Raw genomic sequence first — 22675 nt, 5'->3', positions numbered from 1 at the left:
ACGGCCACAATAAAATTGCGCGATAAAAAATGTACAATTTTTTATTGCGAAAATGAATAGGACTTTCCATTATCAAAATTGCATCGCAACACAATCTTGTTGCATTGCGAGGCGATAAAAAGGAGCGGCTCCATAGCGAAACCTGGGAGATAAAAAGAATCGCACATCGCAGAAAGATAGAGCAGCCGTTATTTTTTGTTCTCTCAACATCAGTGAAAACATCACAGATGGGAAGGAAACCGTTGGTTTCATAATCTGCTTTTTTACTGACTATCGCATCAGGCGAAAATCGCACGATTTTCTTGCCTGTGTGAAACCACCCTTATTGCGGAAAACTGATGCCTTGTACGCAGACTCCAGTACCCTGTTGTACCGCCTCTAGCTTAGATACAAGATTTGATACAGGCGGGCATGGAGGCTCTAGTATCCTGTTGTACCGCCTCTAGCTTGGATACAAGATGTGATACAGGCAGGCATAGAGGCTCTAGTACCCTGTTGTACCGCCTCTAGCTTGGATACAAGATGTGATACAGGCAGGCATAGAGGCTCTAGTACCCTGTTGTACCGCCTCTAGCTTGGATACAAGATGTGATACAGGCGGGCATAGAGGCTCTAGTACCCTGTTGTACCGCCTCTAGCTGGGATACAAGATGTGATACGGGCGGGCATGGAGGCTCTAGTACCCTGTTGTACCGCCTCTAGGTTGGATACAAGATGTGATACGGGCGGGCATGGAGGCTCTAGTACCCTGTTGTACCGCCTCTAGCTTGGATACAAGATGTGATATAGACAGGCATGGAGGCTCTAATACCCTGTTGTACCACCTCTAGCTTGGATATAAGATGTGATACAGGTGGGCATGGAGGCTCTAGTACCCTGTTGTACCGCCTCTAGCTTGGATACAAGATGTGATATAGATAGGCATGGAGGCTCTAATACCCTGTTGTACCACCTCTAGCTTGGATACAAGATGTGATACAGACAGGCATGGAGGCTCTAGTACCCTGTAGTACCGCCTGTAGGTTGGATACAAGATGTGATACAGGCGGGCATGGAGGCTCTAGTACCCTGTTGTACCGCCTCTAGCTTGGATACAAGATGTGATACGGGCGGGCATGGAGGCTCTAGTACCCTGTAGTACCGCCTCTAGCTTGGATACAAGATGTGATACAGGCGGACATGGAGGCTCTAGTACCCTGTTGTACCGCCTCTAGCTTGGATACAAGATGTGATACGGGCGGGCATGGAGGCTCTAGTACCCTGTTGTACCGCCTCTAGCTTGGATACAAGATGTGATACAGGTGGGCATGGAGGCTCTAGTACCCTGTTGTACCGCCTCTAGCTTGGATACAAGATGTGATATAGACAGGCATGGAGGCTCTAATACCCTGTTGTACCACCTCTAGCTTGGATACAAGATGTGATACAGACAGGCATGGAGGCTCTAGTACCCTGTTGTACTGCCTCTAGCTTGGATACAAGATGTGATACAGGTGGGCATGGAGGCTCTAGTACCCTGTTGTACCGCCTCTAGCTTGGATACAAGATGTGATACGGGCGGGCATGGAGGCTCTAGTACCCTGTTGTACCGCCTCTAGCTTGGATACAAGATGTGATACGGGCGGGCATGGAGGCTCTAGTACCCTGTTGTACCGCCTCTAGGTTGGATACAAGATGTGATACGGGCGGGCATGGAGGCTCTAGTACCCTGTTGTACCGCCTCTAGCTTGGATACAAGATGTGATACAGGTGGGCATGGAGGCTCTAGTACCCTGTTGTACCGCCTCTAGCTTGGATACAAGATGTGATATAGACAGGCATGGAGGCTCTAATACCCTGTTGTACCACCTCTAGCTTGGATATAAGATGTGATACAGGTGGGCATGGAGGCTCTAGTACCCTGTTGTACCGCCTCTAGCTTGGATACAAGATGTGATATAGATAGGCATGGAGGCTCTAATACCCTGTTGTACCACCTCTAGCTTGGATACAAGATGTGATACAGACAGGCATGGAGGCTCTAGTACCCTGTAGTACCGCCTCTAGGTTGGATACAAGATGTGATACAGGCGGGCATGGAGGCTCTAGTACCCTGTTGTACCGCCTCTAGCTTGGATACAAGATGTGATACGGGCGGTCATGGAGGCTCTAGTACCCTGTTGTACCGCCTCTAGCTTGGATACAAGATGTGATACGGGCGGGCATGGAGGCTCTAGTACCCTGTAGTACCGCCTCTAGCTTGGATACAAGATGTGATACAGGCGGACATGGAGGCTCTAGTACCCTGTTGTACCGCCTCTAGCTTGGATACAAGATGTGATACGGGCGGGCATGGAGGCTCTAGTACCCTGTTGTACCGCCTCTAGCTTGGATACAAGATGTGATACAGGTGGGCATGGAGGCTCTAGTACCCTGTTGTACCGCCTCTAGCTTGGATACAAGATGTGATATAGACAGGCATGGAGGCTCTAATACCCTGTTGTACCACCTCTAGCTTGGATACAAGATGTGATACAGACAGGCATGGAGGCTCTAGTACCCTGTTGTACTGCCTCTAGCTTGGATACAAGATGTGATACAGGTGGGCATGGAGGCTCTAGTACCCTGTTGTACCGCCTCTAGCTTGGATACAAGATGTGATACGGGCGGGCATGGAGGCTCTAGTACCCTGTTGTACCGCCTCTAGCTTGGATACAAGATGTGATACGGGCGGGCATGGAGGCTCTAGTACCCTGTTGTACCGCCTCTAGGTTGGATACAAGATGTGATACGGGCGGGCATGGAGGCTCTAGTACCCTGTTGTACCGCCTCTAGCTTGGATACAAGATGTGATACAGGTGGGCATGGAGGCTCTAGTACCCTGTTGTACCGCCTCTAGCTTGGATACAAGATGTGATATAGATAGGCATGGAGGCTCTAATACCCTGTTGTACCACCTCTAGCTTGGATACAAGATGTGATACAGACCGGCATGGAGGCTCTAGTACCCTGTAGTACCGCCTCTAGGTTGGATACAAGATGTGATACAGGCGGGCATGGAGGCTCTAGTACCCTGTTGTACCGCCTCTAGCTTGGATACAAGATGTGATACGGGCGGTCATGGAGGCTCTAGTACCCTGTTGTACTGCCTCTAGCTTGGATACAAGATGTGATACAGGCGGACATGGAGGCTCTAGTACCCTGTTGTACCGCCTCTAGCTTGGATACAAGATGTGATACGGGCGGGCATGGAGGCTCTAGTACCCTGTTGTACCGCCTCTAGCTTGGATACAAGATGTGATACAGGTGGGCATGGAGGCTCTAGTACCCTGTTGTACCGCCTCTAGCTTGGATACAAGATGTGATATAGACAGGCATGGAGGCTCTAATACCCTGTTGTACCACCTCTAGCTTGGATACAAGATGTGATACAGACAGGCATGGAGGCTCTAGTACCCTGTTGTACTGCCTCTAGCTTGGATACAAGATGTGATACAGGTGGGCATGGAGGCTCTAGTACCCTGTTGTACCACCTCTAGCTTGGATACAAGATGTGATACGGGCGGGCATGGAGGCTCTAGTACCCTGTTGTACCGCCTCTAGCTTGGATACAAGATGTGATACGGGCGGGCATGGAGGCTCTAGTACACTGTTGTACTGCCTCTAGCTTGGATACAAGATGTGATACAGACAGGCATGGAGGCTCTAGTACCCTGTTGTACCACCTGTAGCTTGGATACAAGATGTGATACGGGCGGGCATGGAGGCTCTAGTACCCTGTTGTACCGCCTCTAGCTTGGATACAAGATGTGATACAGGCCGGCATGGAGGCTCTAGTACCCTGTTGTACCGCCTCTAGCTTGGATACAAGATGTGATACAGATGGGCATGGAGGCTCTAGTACCCTGTTGTACCGCCTCTAGCTTGGATACAAGATGTGATATAGATTGGCATGGAGGCTCTAATACCCTGTTGTACCACCTCTAGCTTGGATACAAGATGTGATACAGACAGGCATGGAGGCTCTAGTACCCTGTAGTACCGCCTCTAGGTTGGATACAAGATGTGATACAGGCGGGCATGGAGGCTCTAGTACCCTGTTGTACCACCTCTAGCTTGGATACAAGATGTGATACGGGCGGGCATGGAGGCTCTAGTACCCTGTTGTGCTGCCTCTAGCTTGGATACAAGATGTGATACAGACAGGCATGGAGGCTCTAGTCCCCTGTTGTACCACCTCTAGCTTGGATACAAGATGTGATACAGGCAGGCATGGAGGCTCTAGTACCCTGTTGTACCACCTCTAGCTTGGATACAAGATGTGATACAGGCAGGCATGGAGGCTCTAGTACCCTGTTGTGCCACCTGTAGCTTGGATACAAGATGTGATACGGGTGGGCATGGAGACTCTAGTACCCCGTTGCACTGCCTCTAGCTTGGATACCAGATGTGATACGGGTGGGCATGGAGGCTCTAGTTCCCTGTTGTACTGCCTCTAGCTTGGATACAAGATGTGATACGGGCGGGCATGGAGGCTCTAGTACCCTGTTGTACCGCCTCTAGCTTGGATACAAGATGTGATACAGGTGGGCATGGAGGCTCTAGTACCCTGTTGTACCGCCTCTAGCTTGGATACAAGATGTGATATAGACAGGCATGGAGGCTCTAATACCCTGTTGTACCACCTCTAGCTTGGATACAAGATGTGATACAGACAGGCATGGAGGCTCTAGTACCCTGTGGTACTGCCTCTAGCTTGGATACAAGATGTGATACAGGTGGGCATGGAGGCTCTAGTACCCTGTTGTACCGCCTCTAGCTTGGATACAAGATGTGATACGGGCGGGCATGGAGGCTCTAGTACCCTGTTGTACCGCCTCTAGCTTGGATACAAGATGTGATACGGGCGGGCATGGAGGCTCTAGTACACTGTTGTACTGCCTCTAGCTTGGATACAAGATGTCATACAGACAGGCATGGAGGCTCTAGTACCCTGTTGTACCACCTGTAGCTTGGATACAAGATGTGATACGGGCGGGCATGGAGGCTCTAGTACCCTGTTGTACCGCCTCTAGCTTGGATACGAGATGTGATACAGGCCGGCATGGAGGCTCTAGTACCCTGTTGCACTGCCTCTAGCTTGGATACAAGATGTGATACAGGTGGGCATGGAGGCTCTAGTACCCTGTTGTACCGCCTCTAGCTTGGATACAAGATGTGATATAGATAGGCATGGAGGCTCTAATACCCTGTTGTACCACCTTTAACTTGGATACAAGATGTGATACAGACAGGCATGGAGGCTCTAGTACCCTGTAGTACCGCCTCTAGGTTGGATACAAGATGTGATACAGGCGGGCATGGAGGCTCTAGTACCCTGTTGTACCGCCTCTAGCTTGGATACAAGATGTGATACGGGCGGGCATGGAGGCTATAGTACCCTGTTGTACTGCCTCTAGCTTGGATACAAGATGTGATACAGGCGGGCATGGAGGCTCTAGTACCCTGTTGTACCGCCTCTAGCTTGGATACAAGATGTGATACAGGCGGGCATGGAGGCTCTAGTACCCTGTTGTACCGCCTCTAGCTTGGATACAAGATGTGATACAGGTGGGCATGGATGCTCTAGTATCCTGTTGTACTGCCTCTAGCTTTGATACAAGATGTGATACGGGTGGGCATGGAAGCTCTAGTACCCTGTTGTACTGCCTCTAGCTTGGATACAAGATGTGATACAGACAGGCATGGAGGCTCTAGTACCCTGTTGTACCACCTCTAGCTTGGATACAAGATGTGATACAGGCAGGCATGCAGGCTCTAGTACCCTGTTGTACCACCTGTAGCTTGGATACAAGATGTGATACGGGTGGGCATAGAGGCTCTAATACCCTGTTGTACCGCCTCTAGCTGGGATACAAGATGTGATACGGGCGGGCATGGAGGCTCTAGTACCCTGTTGTACCGCCTCTAGGTTGGATACAAGATGTGATACGGGCGGGCATGGAGGCTCTAGTACCCTGTTGTACCGCCTCTAGCTTGGATACAAGATGTGATACAGGTGGGCATGGAGGCTCTAGTACCCTGTTGTACCGCCTCTAGCTTGGATACAAGATGTGATATAGACAGGCATGGAGGCTCTAATACCCTGTTGTACCACCTCTAGCTTGGATACAAGATGTGATACAGACAGGCATGGAGGCTCTAGTACCCTGTTGTACTGCCTCTAGCTTGGATACAAGATGTGATACAGGCGGACATGGAGGCTCTAGTACCCTGTTGTACCGCCTCTAGCTTGGATACAAGATGTGATACGGGCGGGCATGGAGGCTCTAGTACCCTGTTGTACCGCCTCTAGCTTGGATACAAGATGTGATACAGGTGGGCATGGAGGCTCTAGTACCCTGTTGTACCGCCTCTAGCTTGGATACAAGATGTGATATAGACAGGCATGGAGGCTCTAATACCCTGTTGTACCACCTCTAGCTTGGATACAAGATGTGATACAGACAGGCATGGAGGCTCTAGTACCCTGTTGTACTGCCTCTAGCTTGGATACAAGATGTGATACAGGTGGGCATGGAGGCTCTAGTACCCTGTTGTACCGCCTCTAGCTTGGATACAAGATGTGATACGGGCGGGCATGGAGGCTCCAGTACCCTGTTGTACCGCCTCTAGCTTGGATACAAGATGTGATACGGGCGGGCATGGAGGCTCTAGTACACTGTTGTACTGCCTCTAGCTTGGATACAAGATGTGATACAGACAGGCATGGAGGCTCTAGTACCCTGTTGTACCGCCTCTAGCTTGGATATAAGATGTGATACAGGTGGGCATGGAGGCTCTAGTACCCTGTTGTACCGCCTCTAGCTTGGATACAAGATGTGATATAGATAGGCATGGAGGCTCTAATACCCTGTTGTACCACCTCTAGCTTGGATACAAGATGTGATACAGACAGGCATGGAGGCTCTAGTACCCTGTAGTACCGCCTCTAGGTTGGATTCAAGATGTGATACAGGCGGGCATGGAGGCTCTAGTACCCTGTTGTACCGCCTCTAGCTTGGATACAAGATGTGATACGGGCGGTCATGGAGGCTCTAGTACCCTGTTGTACTGCCTCTAGCTTGGATACAAGATGTGATACAGGCGGGCATGGAGGCTCTAGTACCCTGTTGTACCGCCTCTAGCTTGGATACAAGATGTGATACGGGCGGGCATGGAGGCTCTAGTACCCTGTAGTACCGCCTCTAGCTTGGATACAAGATGTGATACAGGCGGACATGGAGGCTCTAGTACCCTGTTGTACCGCCTCTAGCTTGGATACAAGATGTGATACAGGCGGGCATGGAGGCTCTAGTACCCTGTTGTACCGCCTCTAGCTTGGATACAAGATGTGATACAGGTGGGCATGGAGGCTCTAGTACCCTGTTGTACCGCCTCTAGCTTGGATACAAGATGTGATATAGACAGGCATGGAGGCTCTAATACCCTGTTGTACCACCTCTAGCTTGGATACAAGATGTGATACAGACAGGCATGGAGGCTCTAGTACCCTGTAGTACCGCCTCTAGGTTGGATTCAAGATGTGATACAGGCGGGCATGGAGGCTCTAGTACCCTGTTGTACCGCCTCTAGCTTGGATACAAGATGTGATACGGGCGGTCATGGAGGCTCTAGTACCCTGTTGTACTGCCTCTAGCTTGGATACAAGATGTGATACAGGCGGGCATGGAGGCTCTAGTACCCTGTTGTACCGCCTCTAGCTTGGATACAAGATGTGATACGGGCGGGCATGGAGGCTCTAGTACCCTGTAGTACCGCCTCTAGCTTGGATACAAGATGTGATACAGGCGGACATGGAGGCTCTAGTACCCTGTTGTACCGCCTCTAGCTTGGATACAAGATGTGATACAGGCGGGCATGGAGGCTCTAGTACCCTGTTGTACCGCCTTTAGCTTGGATACAAGATGTGATACAGGTGGGCATGGAGGCTCTAGTACCCTGTTGTACCGCCTCTAGCTTGGATACAAGATGTGATATAGACAGGCATGGAGGCTCTAATACCCTGTTGTACCACCTCTAGCTTGGATACAAGATGTGATACAGACAGGCATGGAGGCTCTAGTACCCTGTTGTACTGCCTCTAGCACCCTGTTGTACTGCCTCTAGCTTGGATACAAGATGTGATACAGGTGGGCATGGAGGCTCTAGTACCCTGTTGTACCGCCTCTAGCTTGGATACAAGATGTGATACGGGCGGGCATGGAGGCTCTAGTACCCTGTTGTACCGCCTCTAGCTTGGATACAAGATGTGATACAGGCGGGCATCGAGGCTCTAGTACACTGTTGTACTGCCTCTAGCTTGGATACAAGATGTGATACAGACAGGCATGGAGGCTCTAGTACCCTGTTGTACCACCTGTAGCTTGGATACAAGACGTGATACGGGCGGGCATGGAGGCTCTAGTACCCTGTTGTACCGCCTCTAGCTTGGATACAAGATGTGATACAGGCCGGCATGGAGGCTCTAGTACCCTGTTGTACCGCCTCTAGCTTGGATACAAGATGTGATACAGGTGGGCATGGAGGCTCTAGTACCCTGTTGTACCGCCTCTAGCTTGGATACAAGATGTGATATAGATAGGCATGGAGGCTCTAATACCCTGTTGTACCACCTCTAGCTTGGATCCAAGATGTGATACAGACAGGCATGGAGGCTCTAGTACCCTGTAGTACCGCCTCTAGGTTGGATACAAGATGTGATACGGGCGGGCATGGAGGCTCTAGTACCCTGTTGTACTGCCTCTAGCTTGGATACAAGATGTGATACAGACAGGCATGGAGGCTCTAGTCCCCTGTTGTACCACCTCTAGCTTGGATACAAGATGTGATACAGGCAGGCATGGAGGCTCTAGTACCCTGTTGTACCACCTCTAGCTTGGATACAAGATGTGATACAGGCAGGCATGGAGGCTCTAGTACCCTGTTGTACCACCTGTAGCTTGGATACAAGATGTGATACGGGTGGGCATGGAGACTCTAGTACCCTGTTGCACTGCCTCTAGCTTGGATACCAGATGTGATACGGGTGGGCATGGAGGCTCTAGTTCCCTGTTGTACTGCCTCTAGCTTGGATACAAGATGTGATACAGACAGGCATGGAGGCTCTAGTACCCTGTTGTACCACCTGTAGCTTGGATACAAGATGTAATACAGGTGGGCATGGAGGCTCTAGTACCCTGTTGCACTGCCTCTAGCTTGGATACCAGATGTGATATGGGTGGGCATGGAGGCTCTAGTACCCTGTTGCACTGCCTCTAGTTTGTATACCAGATGTGATACTGGCGAGCATGGCGGCATACAGGTTCTGTATGGTATCCTGTGGCATATTGCTCCACATTTGCTATGTAACTGAACCTTTAGATCATGCAAAGTTGTAGGTTGTAGAAGTTGGTCTCCCAGATGGTCCCATACATGTTATCTTGGTGATAAATTTGACCTGGCAGCCACGGAAGTGTGACAATGTTGTGGGACATTCCTGTGACCCCCTTGTGTGTGCGGCCGAGCACACTTGTCAGCTGATAGGTAAGGGCACGCATCGCTGTACTCCGGCCAGGGCAGACCGGTGGGCAGAAGGCGCTGCACTGCTGCACGCCCAGCCCTAATGCTATAGCGCCACGTCCAGCAGCAGTAGGCGTGAGCCGGCAATCACGTCCTAATGTGACCGTCAGCCAGTGGTGCAGCAGTGAGCAGCTGCTCTCCTGATGGAAGCAGAACGCTGCAGTCATCCGCAGTACATTCCACACCAGCTGCGCCTTCTGTGGTACAAGGTCCGTATTCCGAGACCAGCATTCTTCCCAGCATGCACTGCGGCTTCTCATTTGCATATAACATTGTCACAAAATGCTCTTCAGTTTGGCCAAAATACTCTATATTAATGGGTTTTATTATTACAGGCATGACATATTAGGTAAAATATCACAGCAGGATACATTATTTTTAATTTATAAAAGTAATCTCTCCACAATGTAAGAACTTCTCTCCCGCGGGACCATAAATACCGCCGGGGCTGTCTGCAGTATCGTGCTTGCTTCGGCAGCACATATACTAAAATTGGAACGATACAGAGAAGATTAGCATGGCCCCTGCGCAAGGATGACACGCAAATTCGTGAGGCGTTCCATATTTTTGCACCGATTCTTCAATTAGAATTTAAAAAAAAATTCTAACATAACATTTTTTTCTCCTTATAGGTTTTAACTTGGAGTAATAATAATAATTGTCTCACGGTGCCACCACTAAAAGGTGTATTTTTTGTGCCATGTGACTACAGGCATACAGCAAATGTACCCGAGGCGCCATAACCACGTACAGTGTAACCCCCCCCAGAAGTTGTGGGATGACACTTTTGTCTGTGTGATTGTAACGTTGTTATAAGTGAGTGATTACAATATCGGAGTAAAAGGATCATTTAGGCGACTTTCACACGGGCGACCCCCTATTTTGTGTCTGCAATATTTGGTTGCCAGCAATGCTTTTTTTTTAGAATAATCTCCCATCGCAGTGCTGACGGCCACAATAAAATTGCGCGATAAAAAATGTACAATTTTTTATTGCGAAAATGAATAGGACTTTCCATTATCAAAATTGCATCGCAACACAATCTTGTTGCATTGCGAGGCGATAAAAAGGAGCGGCTCCATAGCGAAACCTGGGAGATAAAAAGAATCGCACATCGCTGAAAGATAGAGCAGCCGTTATTTTTTGTTCTCTCAACATCAGTGAAAACATCACAGATGGGAAGGAAACAGTCAGTAAAAAAGCAGATTATGAAACCAACGATCGCATCAGGCGAAAATCGCATGATTTTCTTGCCTGTGTGAAACCACCCTTATTGCGGAAAACTGATGCCTTGTACGCAGACTCCAGTACCCTGTTGTACCGCCTCTAGCTTAGATACAAGATTTGATACAGGCGGGCATGGAGGCTCTAGTACCCTGTTGTACCGCCTCTAGCTTGGATACAAGATGTGATACAGGCAGGCATAGAGGCTCTAGTACCCTGTTGTACCGCCTCTAGCTTGGATACAAGATGTGATACAGGCGGGCATAGAGGCTCTAGTACCCTGTTGTACCGCCTCTAGCTGGGATACAAGATGTGATACGGGCGGGCATGGAGGCTCTAGTACCCTGTAGTACCGCCTCTAGGTTGGATACAAGATGTGATACAGGCGGGCATGGAGGCTCTAGTACCCTGTTGTACCGCCTCTAGCTTGGATACAAGATGTGATACGGGCGGTCATGGAGGCTCTAGTACCCTGTTGTACTGCCTCTAGCTTGGATACAAGATGTGATACAGGCGGGCATGGAGGCTCTAGTACCCTGTTGTACCGCCTCTAGCTTCGATACAAGATGTGATACGGGCGGGCATGGAGGCTCTAGTACCCTGTAGTACCGCCTCTAGCTTGGATACAAGATGTGATACGGGCGGGCATGGAGGCTCTAGTACCCTGTTGTACCGCCTCTAGCTTGGATACAAGATGTGATACAGGTGGGCATGGAGGCTCTAGTACCCTGTTGTACCGCCTCTAGCTTGGATACAAGATGTGATATAGACAGGCATGGAGGCTCTAATACCCTGTTGTACCACCTGTAGCTTGGATACAAGATGTGATACAGACAGGCATGGAGGCTCTAGTACCCTGTTGTACTGCCTCTAGCTTGGATACAAGATGTGATACAGGTGGGCATGGAGGCTCTAGTACCCTGTTGTACCGCCTCTAGCTTGGATACAAGATGTGATACGGGCGGGCATGGAGGCTCTAGTACCCTGTTGTACCGCCTCTAGCTTGGATACAAGATGTGATACGGGCGGGCATGGAGGCTCTAGTACCCTGTTGTACCGCCTCTAGGTTGGATACAAGATGTGATACGGGCGGGCATGGAGGCTCTAGTACCCTGTTGTACCGCCTCTAGCTTGGATACAAGATGTGATACAGGTGGGCATGGAGGCTCTAGTACCCTGTTGTACCGCCTCTAGCTTGGATACAAGATGTGATATAGATAGGCATGGAGGCTCTAATACCCTGTTGTACCACCTCTAGCTTGGATACAAGATGTGATACAGACAGGCATGGAGGCTCTAGTACCCTGTAGTACCGCCTCTAGGTTGGATACAAGATGTGATACAGGCGGGCATGGAGGCTCTAGTACCCTGTTGTACCGCCTCTAGCTTGGATACAAGATGTGATACGGGCGGTCATGGAGGCTCTAGTACCCTGTTGTACTGCCTCTAGCTTGGATACAAGATGTGATACAGGCGGGCATGGAGGCTCTAGTACCCTGTTGTACCGCCTCTAGCTTGGATACAAGATGTGATACGGGCGGGCATGGAGGCTCTAGTACCCTGTAGTACCGCCTCTAGCTTGGATACAAGATGTGATACAGGCGGACATGGAGGCTCTGGTACCCTGTTGTACCGCCTCTAGCTTGGATACAAGATGTGATACGGGCGGGCATGGAGGCTCTAGTACCCTGTTGTACCGCCTCTAGCTTGGATACAAGATGTGATACAGGTGGGCATGGAGGCTCTAGTACCCTGTTGTACCGCCTCTAGCTTGGATACAAGATGTGATATAGACAGGCATGGAGGCTCTAATACCCTGTTGTACCACCTCTAGCTTGGATACAAGATGTGATACAGACAGGCATGGAGGCTCTAGTACCCTGTTGTACTGCCTCTAGCTTGGATACAAGATGTGATACAGGTGGGCATGGAGGCTCTAGTACCCTGTTGTACCGCCTCTAGCTTGGATACAAGATGTGATACGGGCGGGCATGGAGGCTCTAGTACCCTGTTGTACCGCCTCTAGCTTGGATACAAGATGTGATACGGGCGGGCATGGAGGCTCTAGTACCCTGTTGTACTGCCTCTAGCTTGGATACAAGATGTGATACAGACAGGCATGGAGGCTCTAGTACCCTGTTGTACCACCTGTAGCTTGGATACAAGATGTGATACGGGCGGGCATGGAGGCTCTAGTACCCTGTTGTACCGCCTCTAGCTTGGATACAAGATGTGATACAGGCCGGCATGGAGGCTCTAGTACCCTGTTGTACCGCCTCTAGCTTGGATACAAGATGTGATACAGGTGGGCATGGAGGCTCTAGTACCCTGTTGTACCGCCTCTAGCTTGGATACAAGATGTGATATAGATAGGCATGGAGGCTCTAATACCCTGTTGTACCACCTCTAGCTTGGATACAAGATGTGATACAGACAGGCATGGAGGCTCTAGTACCCTGTTGTACCGCCTCTAGGTTGGATACAAGATGTGATACAGGCGGGCATGGAGGCTCTAGTACCCTGTTGTACCGCCTCTAGCTTGGATACAAGATGTGATACGGGCGGGCATGGAGGCTCTAGTACCCTGTTGTATTCTCTCTAGCTTGGATACAAGATGTGATACAGGCGGGCATGGAGGCTCTAGTACCCTGTTGTACCGCCTCTAGCTTGGATACAAGATGTGATACGGGCGGGCATGGAGGCTCTAGTACCCTGTTGTACCGCCTCTAGCTTGGATACAAGATGTGATCCGGGCAGGCACGGAGGCTCTAGTACCCTGTTGTACTGCCTCTAGCTTGGATACAAGATGTGATACGGGCGGGCATGGAGGCTCTAGTACCCTGTTGTACCGCCTCTAGCTTGGATACAAGATGTGATACAGGTGGGCATGGAGGCTCTAGTACCCTGTTGTACCGCCTCTAGCTTGGATACAAGATGTGATATAGATAGGCATGGAGGCTCTAATACCCTGTTGTACCGCCTCTAGCTTGGATACAAGATGTGATACAGGCGGGCATGGAGGCTCTAGTACCCTGTTGTACCGCCTCTAGCTTGGATACAAGATGTGATACAGGTGGGCATGGAGGCTCTAGTATCCTGTTGTACCGCCTCTAGCTTGGATACAAGATGTGATACGGGCGGGCATGGAGGCTCTAGTACCCTGTTGTATTGCCTCTAGCTTGGATACAAGATGTGATACAGGCAGGCATGGAGGCTCTAGTACCCTGTTGTACCACCTGTAGCTTGGATACAAGATGTGATACAGGTGGGCATGGAGGCTCTAGTACCCTGTTGTACTGCCTCTAGCTTGGATACAAGATGTGATACAGACAGGCATGGAGGCTCTAGTACCCTGTTGTACCGCCTCTAGCTTGGATACAAGATGTGATACGGGCGGGCATGGAGGCTCTAGTACCCTGTTGTACCGCCTCTAGCTTGGATACAAGATGTGATACGGGTGGGCATGGAGGCTCTAGTACCCTGTTGTACTGCCTCTAGCTTGTATACAAGATGTGATACGGGCGGGCATGGAGGCTCTAGTACCCTGTTGTACCGTCTCTAGCTTGGATACTGTCGTAGAATTCCTTTGCGGAATCACGGCTTACTCAATTTGGAATGTTTACACCCTTCCATATTAATTCTGAATTGATAATGCGCATAAGAAGTTTCCACACTGACACGAGGTTCAGCATGCATAGCTTCCTCAATTCTAACTTTAATGATCGGCGTGTAGCCTGTTTTAAGAGTTTAACACATCCGCCCATCTGGGCAGGTCAAAGATTACATAGATACAACGTATTGTTTAATTATTGGATAAGCATCTTGCAATTCTTCCATCCTCCGGTCATCTGTGATTGGCCATCAGGTGGTGGATGAGATGAGTGGGTTGTCTTGGAGCCACGTGTGGTTCCTTCGATATGATTGGATGTTACATCATGAACTATAAATTGCACAAACCTCCCATGTTATTTGCATACGTTTCCAGTAAAGTTGCTGGGGAAATTTTCGCGGTAACTTGAAAGCGGAAGCTTGTCTCAGATTCGGTTCATTGTCTACTTCCTAGTTCCTTTAATCACCCATGCAACCGGACAAACAGATATATTTATATCTTGGTTGCGTGCTAAATTCCATCCAGCAGAGTTTATAAAACAGATATTTCATATAAGCGGAAGTACCTATTGCATAACTGTAAGAACATTATATTTGTAGCAAGACATAAAGCAAATATGTATACAGAATGTTAAATTGACAACTGTCTACTGCCAAGGCCCACCGATCCATATAGATATATACTGGGCTTCCACCACAATACAAGATGTGATACGGGCGGGCATGGAGGCTCTAGTACCCTGTTGCACTGCCTCTAGCTTGGATACCAGATGTGGTACGGGTGGGCATGGAGGCTCTAGTACCCTGTTGTACTGCCTCTAGCTTGGATACAAGATGCGATACAGACAGGCATGGAGGCTCTAGTACCCTGTTGTACCACCTCTAGCTTGGATACAAGATGTGATACAGGCATTCATGGTGGCTCTAGTACCCTGTTGTACCACCTGTAGCTTGGATACAAGATGTGATACGGGTGGGCATGGAGGCTCTAGTACCCTGTTGCACTGCCTCTAGCTTGGATACAAGATGTGATACGGGTGGGCATGGAGGCTCTAGTACCCTGTTGCACTGCCTCTAGCTTGGATACCAGATGTGATACGGGTGGGCATGGAGGCTCTAGTACCCTGTTGCACTGCCTCTAGTTTGGATACAAGATGTGATACAGGCGGGCATGGAGGCTCTAGTACCCTGTTGTACCGCCTCTAGCTTGGATACAAGATGTGATACGGGCGGGCATGGAGGCTCTAGTACCCTGTTGTACCGCCTCTAGCTTGGATACAAGATGTGATACAGGTGGGCATGGAGGCTCTAGTACCCTGTTGTACCGCCTCTAGCTTGGATACAAGATGTGATACGGGCGGGCATGGAGGCTCTAGTACCCTGTTGTACTGCCTCTAGCTTGGATACAAGATGTGATACAGACAGGCATGGAGGCTCTAGTACCCTGTAGTACCACCTCTAGCTTGGATACAAGATGTGATACAGGCAGGCATGGAGGCTCTAGTACCCTGTTGTACCACCTCTAGCTTGGATACAAGATGTGATACAGGCAGGCATGGTGGCTCTAGTACCCTGTTGTACCACCTGTAGCTTGGATACAAGATGTGATACGGGTGGGCATGGAGGCTCTAGTACCCTGTTGCACTGCCTCTAGCTTGGATACCAGATGTGATACGGGCGGGCATGGAGGCTCTAGTTCCCTGTTGTACTGCCTCTAGCTTGGATACAAGATGTGATACAGACAGGCATGGAGGCTCTAGTACCCTGTTGTACCACCTGTAGCTTGGATACAAGATGTAATACAGGTGGGCATGGAGGCTCTAGTACCCTGTTGCACTGCCTCTAGCTTGGATACCAGATGTGATACGGGTGGGCATGGAGGCTCTAGTACCCTGTTGCCCTGCCTCTAGTTTGTATACCAGATGTGATACTGGCGGGCATGGCGGCATACAGGTTCTGTATGGTATCCTGTGGCATATTGCTCCACATTTGCTATGTAACTGAACCTTTAGATCATGCAAAGTTGTAGGTTGTAGAAGTTGGTCTCCCAGATGGTCCCATACATGTTATCTTGGTGATAAATTTGACCTGGCAGCCATGGAAGTGTGACAATGTTGTGGGACATTCCTGTGACCCCCTTGTGTGTGCGGCCGAGCACACTTGTCAGCTGATAGGTAAGGGCACGCATCGCTGTACTCCGGCCAGGGCAGACCGGTGGGCAGAAGGCGCTGCACTGCTGCACGCCCAGCCCTAATGCTATAGCGCCACGTCCAGCAGCAGTAGGCGTGAGCCGGCAATCACGTCCTAATGTGACCGTCAGCCAGTGGTGCAGCAGTGAGCAGCTGCTCTCCTGATGGAAGCAGAGCGCTGCAGTCATCCGCAGTACATTCCACACCAGCTGCGCCTTCTGTGGTACAAGGTCCGTATTCCGAGACCAGCATTCTTCCCAGCATGCACTGCGGCTTCTTCTCATTTGCATATAACATTGTCACAAAATGCTCTTCAGTTTGGCCAAAATACTCTATATTAATGGGTTTTATTATTACAGGCATGACATATTAGGTAAAATATCACAGCAGGATACATTATTTTTAATTTATAAAAGTAATCTCTCCACAATGTAAGAACTTCTCTCCCGCGGGACCATAAATACCGCCGGGGCTGTCTGCAGTATCGTGCTTGCTTCGGCAGCACATATACTAAAATTGGAACGATACAGAGAAGATTAGCATGGCCCCTGCGCAAGGATGACACGCAAATTCGTGAGGCGTTCCATATTTTTGCACCGATTCTTCAATTAGAACAAAAAAAAAAATTTTTTTCTCCTTATAGGTTTTAACTTGGAGTAATAATAATAATTGTCTCACGGTGCCACCACTAAAAGGTGTATTTTTTGTGCCATGTGACTACAGGCATACAGCAAATGTACCCGAGGCGCCATAACCACGTACAGTGTAACCCCCCCCAGAAGTTGTGGGATGACACTTTTGTCTGTGTGATTGTAACGTTGTTATAAGTGAGTGATTACAATATCGGAGTAAAAGGATCATTTAGGCGACTTTCACACGGGCGACCCCCTATTTTGTGTCTGCAATATTTGGTTGCCAGCAATGCTTTTTTTTTAGAATAATCTCCCATCGCAGTGCTGACGGCCACAATAAAATTGCGCGATAAAAAATGTACAATTTTTTATTGCGAAAATGAATAGGACTTTCCATTATCAAAATTGCATCGCAACACAATCTTGTTGCATTGCGAGGCGATAAAAAGGAGCGGCTCCATAGCGAAACCTGGGAGATAAAAAGAATCGCACATCGCAGAAAGATAGAGCAGCCGTTATTTTTTGTTCTCTCAACATCACATCAGTGAAAACATCACAGATGGGAAGGAAACCGTTGGTTTCATAATCTGCTTTTTTACTGACTATCGCATCAGGCGAAAATCGCACGATTTTCTTGCCTGTGTGAAACCACCCTTATTGCGGAAAACTGATGCCTTGTACGAAGACTCCAGTACCCTGTTGTACCGCCTCTAGCTTAGATACAAGATGTGATACAGGCGGGCATGGAGGCTCTAGTACCCTGTTGTACCGCCTCTAGCTGGGATACAAGATGTGATACGGGCGGGCATGGAGGCTCTAGTACCCTGTTGTACCGCCTCTAGGTTGGATACAAGATGTGATACGGGTGGGCATGGAGGCTCTAGTACCCTGTTGTACCGCCTCTAGCTTGGATACAAGATGTGATACAGGTGGGCATGGAGGCTCTAGTACCCTGTTGTACCGCCTCTAGCTTGGATACAAGATGTGATATAGACAGGCATGGAGGCTCTAATACCCTGTTGTACCACCTCTAGCTTGGATACAAGATGTAATACAGACAGGCATGGAGGCTCTAGTACCCTGTTGTACCGCCTCTAGCTTGGATACAAGATGTGATACGGGCGGGCATGGAGGCTCTAGTACCCTGTTGTACCGCCTCTAGCTTGGATACAAGATGTGATACGGGCAGGCATGGAGGCTCTAGTACACTGTTGTACTGCCTCTAGCTTGGATACAAGATGTGATACAGACGGGCATGGAGGCTCTAGTACTCTGTTGTACCACCTCTAGCTTGGATACAAGATGTGATACGGGCGGGCATGGAGGCTCTAGTACCCTGTTGTACCGCCTCTAGCTTGGATACAAGATGTGATACAGGCAGGCATGGAGGCAATAGTACCCTGTTGTACCACCTGTAGCTTGGACACAAGATGTGATACAGGTGGGCATGGAGGCTCTAGTACCCTGTTGTACTGCCTCTAGCTTGGATACAAGATGTGATACAGACAGGCATGGGGGCTCTAGTACCCTCTTGTACCACCTCTAGCTTGGATACAAGATGTGATACAGGCAGGCATGGAGGCTCTAGTACCCTGTTGTACCACCTCTAGCTTGGATACAAGATGTGATATGGGTGGGCATGGAGGCTCTAGTACCCTGTTGCACTGCCTCTAGCTTGGATACCAGATGTGATACGGGTGGGCATGGAGGTACTAGTACCCTGTTGCACTGCCTCGAGCTTGGATACAAGATGTGATACAGGTGGGCATGGAGGCTCTAGTACCCTGTTGTACCGCCTCTAGCTTGGATACAAGATGTGATACGGGCGGGCATGGAGGCTCTAGTACCCTGTTGTACCGTCTCTAGCTTAGATACAAGATGTGATACGGGTGGGCATGGAGGCTCTAGTACCCTGTTGTACTGCCTCCAGCTTGGATACAAGATGTGATACGGGCGGGCATGGAGGCTCTAGTACCCTGTTGTACCGTCTCTAGCTTGGATACAACATGTGATACGGGCGGGCATGGAGGCTCTAGTACCCTGTTGTACTGCCTCTAGCTTGGATACAAGATGTGATACGGGCGGGCATGAAGGCTCTAGTACCCTGTTGTACCGCCTCTAGCTTGGATACAAGATGTGATACAGACAGGCATGGAGGCTCTAGTACCCTGTTCTACCGCCTCTAGCTTGGATATAAAAAGTGATAGGGGTGGGCATGGAGGGTCTGGTACCCTGTTGTACCACCTCTAGCTTGGATACAAGATGTGATACAGGCGGGCATGGAGGCTCTAGTACCCTGTTGTACCGCCTCTTGCTTGGATACAAGATGTGATACAGGTGGGCATGGAGGCTCTAGTATCCTGTTGTACTGCCTCTAGCTTGGATACAAGATGTGATACAGACAGGCATGGAGGCTCTAGTACCCTGTTTAACTACCTCTAGCTTGGATACAAGATGTGATACAGGCAGGCATGGAGGCTCTAGTACCCTGTTGTACTGCCTCTAGCTTGGATACAAGATGTGATACAGACAGGCATGGAGGCTCTAGTACCCTGTTGTACTGCCTCTAGCTTGTATACAAGATGTGATACGGGCGGGCATGGAGGCTCTAGTACCCTGTTGTACCGTCTCTAGCTTGGATACTGTCGTAGAATTCCTTTGCGGAATCACGGCTTACTCAATTTGGAATGTTTACACCCTTCCATATTAATTCTGAATTGATAATGCGCATAAGAAGTTTCCACACTGACACGAGGTTCAGCATGCATAGCTTCCTCAATTCTAACTTTAATGATCGGCGTGTAGCCTGTTTTAAGAGTTTAACACATCCGCCCATCTGGGCAGGTCAAAGATTACATAGATACAACGTATTGTTTAATTATTGGATAAGCATCTTGCAATTCTTCCATCCTCCGGTCATCTGTGATTGGCCATCAGGTGGTGGATGAGATGAGTGGGTTGTCTTGGAGCCACGTGTGGTTCCTTCGATATGATTGGATGTTACATCATGAACTATAAATTGCACAAACCTCCCATGTTATTTGCATACGTTTCCAGTAAAGTTGCTGGGGAAATTTTCGCGGTAACTTGAAAGCGGAAGCTTGTCTCAGATTCGGTTCATTGTCTACTTCCTAGTTCCTTTAATCACCCATGCAACCGGACAAACAGATATATTTATATCTTGGTTGCGTGCTAAATTCCATCCAGCAGAGTTTATAAAACAGATATTTCATATAAGCGGAAGTACCTATTGCATAACTGTAAGAACATTATATTTGTAGCAAGACAGAAAGCAAATATGTATACAGAATGTTAAATTGACAACTGTCTACTGCCAAGGCCCACCGATCCATATAGATATATACTGGGCTTCCACCACAATACAAGATGTGATACGGGCGGGCATGGAGGCTCTAGTACCCTGTTGCACTGCCTCTAGCTTGGATACCAGATGTGGTACGGGTGGGCATGGAGGCTCTAGTACCCTGTTGTACTGCCTCTAGCTTGGATACAAGATGCGATACAGACAGGCATGGAGGCTCTAGTACCCTGTTGTACCACCTCTAGCTTGGATACAAGATGTGATACAGGCATTCATGGTGGCTCTAGTACCCTGTTGTACCACCTGTAGCTTGGATACAAGATGTGATACGGGTGGGCATGGAGGCTCTAGTACCCTGTTGCACTGCCTCTAGCTTGGATACAAGATGTGATACGGGTGGGCATGGAGGCTCTAGTACCCTGTTGCACTGCCTCTAGCTTGGATACCAGATGTGATACGGGTGGGCATGGAGGCTCTAGTACCCTGTTGCACTGCCTCTAGTTTGGATACAAGATGTGATACAGGCGGGCATGGAGGCTCTAGTACCCTGTTGTACCGCCTCTAGCTTGGATACAAGATGTGATACGGGCGGGCATGGAGGCTCTAGTACCCTGTTGTACCGCCTCTAGCTTGGATACAAGATGTGATACAGGTGGGCATGGAGGCTCTAGTACCCTGTTGTACCGCCTCTAGCTTGGATACAAGATGTGATACAGGTGGGCATGGATGCTCTAGTATCCTGTTGTACTGCCTCTAGCTTGGATACAAGATGTGATACGGGCGGGCATGGAGGCTCTAGTACCCTGTTGTACTGCCTCTAGCTTGGATACAAGATGTGATACAGACAGGCATGGAGGCTCTAGTACCCTGTAGTACCACCTCTAGCTTGGATACAAGATGTGATACAGGCAGGCATGGAGGCTCTAGTACCCTGTTGTACCACCTCTAGCTTGGATACAAGATGTGATACAGGCAGGCATGGTGGCTCTAGTACCCTGTTGTACCACCTGTAGCTTGGATACAAGATGTGATACGGGTGGGCATGGAGGCTCTAGTACCCTGTTGCACTGCCTCTAGCTTGGATACCAGATGTGATACGGGCGGGCATGGAGGCTCTAGTTCCCTGTTGTACTGCCTCTAGCTTGGATACAAGATGTGATACAGACAGGCATGGAGGCTCTAGTACCCTGTTGTACCACCTGTAGCTTGGATACAAGATGTAATACAGGTGGGCATGGAGGCTCTAGTACCCTGTTGCACTGCCTCTAGCTTGGATACCAGATGTGATACGGGTGGGCATGGAGGCTCTAGTACCCTGTTGCCCTGCCTCTAGTTTGTATACCAGATGTGATACTGGCGGGCATGGCGGCATACAGGTTCTGTATGGTATCCTGTGGCATATTGCTCCACATTTGCTATGTAACTGAACCTTTAGATCATGCAAAGTTGTAGGTTGTAGAAGTTGGTCTCCCAGATGGTCCCATACATGTTATCTTGGTGATAAATTTGACCTGGCAGCCATGGAAGTGTGACAATGTTGTGGGACATTCCTGTGACCCCCTTGTGTGTGCGGCCGAGCACACTTGTCAGCTGATAGGTAAGGGCACGCATCGCTGTACTCCGGCCAGGGCAGACCGGTGGGCAGAAGGCGCTGCACTGCTGCACGCCCAGCCCTAATGCTATAGCGCCACGTCCAGCAGCAGTAGGTGTGAGCCGGCAATCACGTCCTAATGTGACCGTCAGCCAGTGGTGCAGCAGTGAGCAGCTGCTCTCCTGATGGAAGCAGAGCGCTGCAGTCATCCGCAGTACATTCCACACCAGCTGCGCCTTCTGTGGTACAAGGTCCGTATTCCGAGACCAGCATTCTTCCCAGCATGCACTGCGGCTTCTTCTCATTTGCATATAACATTGTCACAAAATGCTCTTCAGTTTGGCCAAAATACTCTATATTAATGGGTTTTATTATTACAGGCATGACATATTAGGTAAAATATCACAGCAGGATACATTATTTTTAATTTATAAAAGTAATCTCTCCACAATGTAAGAACTTCTCTCCCGCGGGACCATAAATACCGCCGGGGCTGTCTGCAGTATCG

At 49.4% G+C, this 22675-nt stretch overlaps 3 non-coding genes across 3 annotated transcripts in view; all 3 read left to right on the top strand.

The window, feature by feature from the left end:
• The first annotated feature begins 10062 nt into the window (after positions 1-10062).
• Positions 10063-10169, top strand: LOC136588930 (U6 spliceosomal RNA). Its single transcript, XR_010787719.1, has one exon. It is a non-coding gene; the product is annotated as a U6 spliceosomal RNA (small nuclear RNA).
• A 6939-nt stretch (positions 10170-17108) lies between these two features.
• LOC136588929 (U6 spliceosomal RNA) lies at positions 17109-17215 on the top strand. Its single transcript, XR_010787718.1, has one exon. It is a non-coding gene; the product is annotated as a U6 spliceosomal RNA (small nuclear RNA).
• Positions 17216-22674: 5459 nt separating this feature from the next.
• The window catches only part of LOC136588927 (U6 spliceosomal RNA), a 107-nt gene continuing 106 nt past the window's right edge, over position 22675 (top strand). The window contains exon 1 of the small nuclear RNA XR_010787717.1: position 22675. This exon is cut by the window's right edge and continues 106 nt beyond it. This is a non-coding gene — a small nuclear RNA (U6 spliceosomal RNA).

Source organism: Eleutherodactylus coqui, chromosome 13, assembly GCF_035609145.1.
Source record: "Eleutherodactylus coqui strain aEleCoq1 chromosome 13, aEleCoq1.hap1, whole genome shotgun sequence".
NCBI lineage: Eukaryota > Metazoa > Chordata > Amphibia > Anura > Eleutherodactylidae > Eleutherodactylus > Eleutherodactylus coqui.
This window is presented reverse-complemented; position numbering and strand designations above follow the sequence as displayed.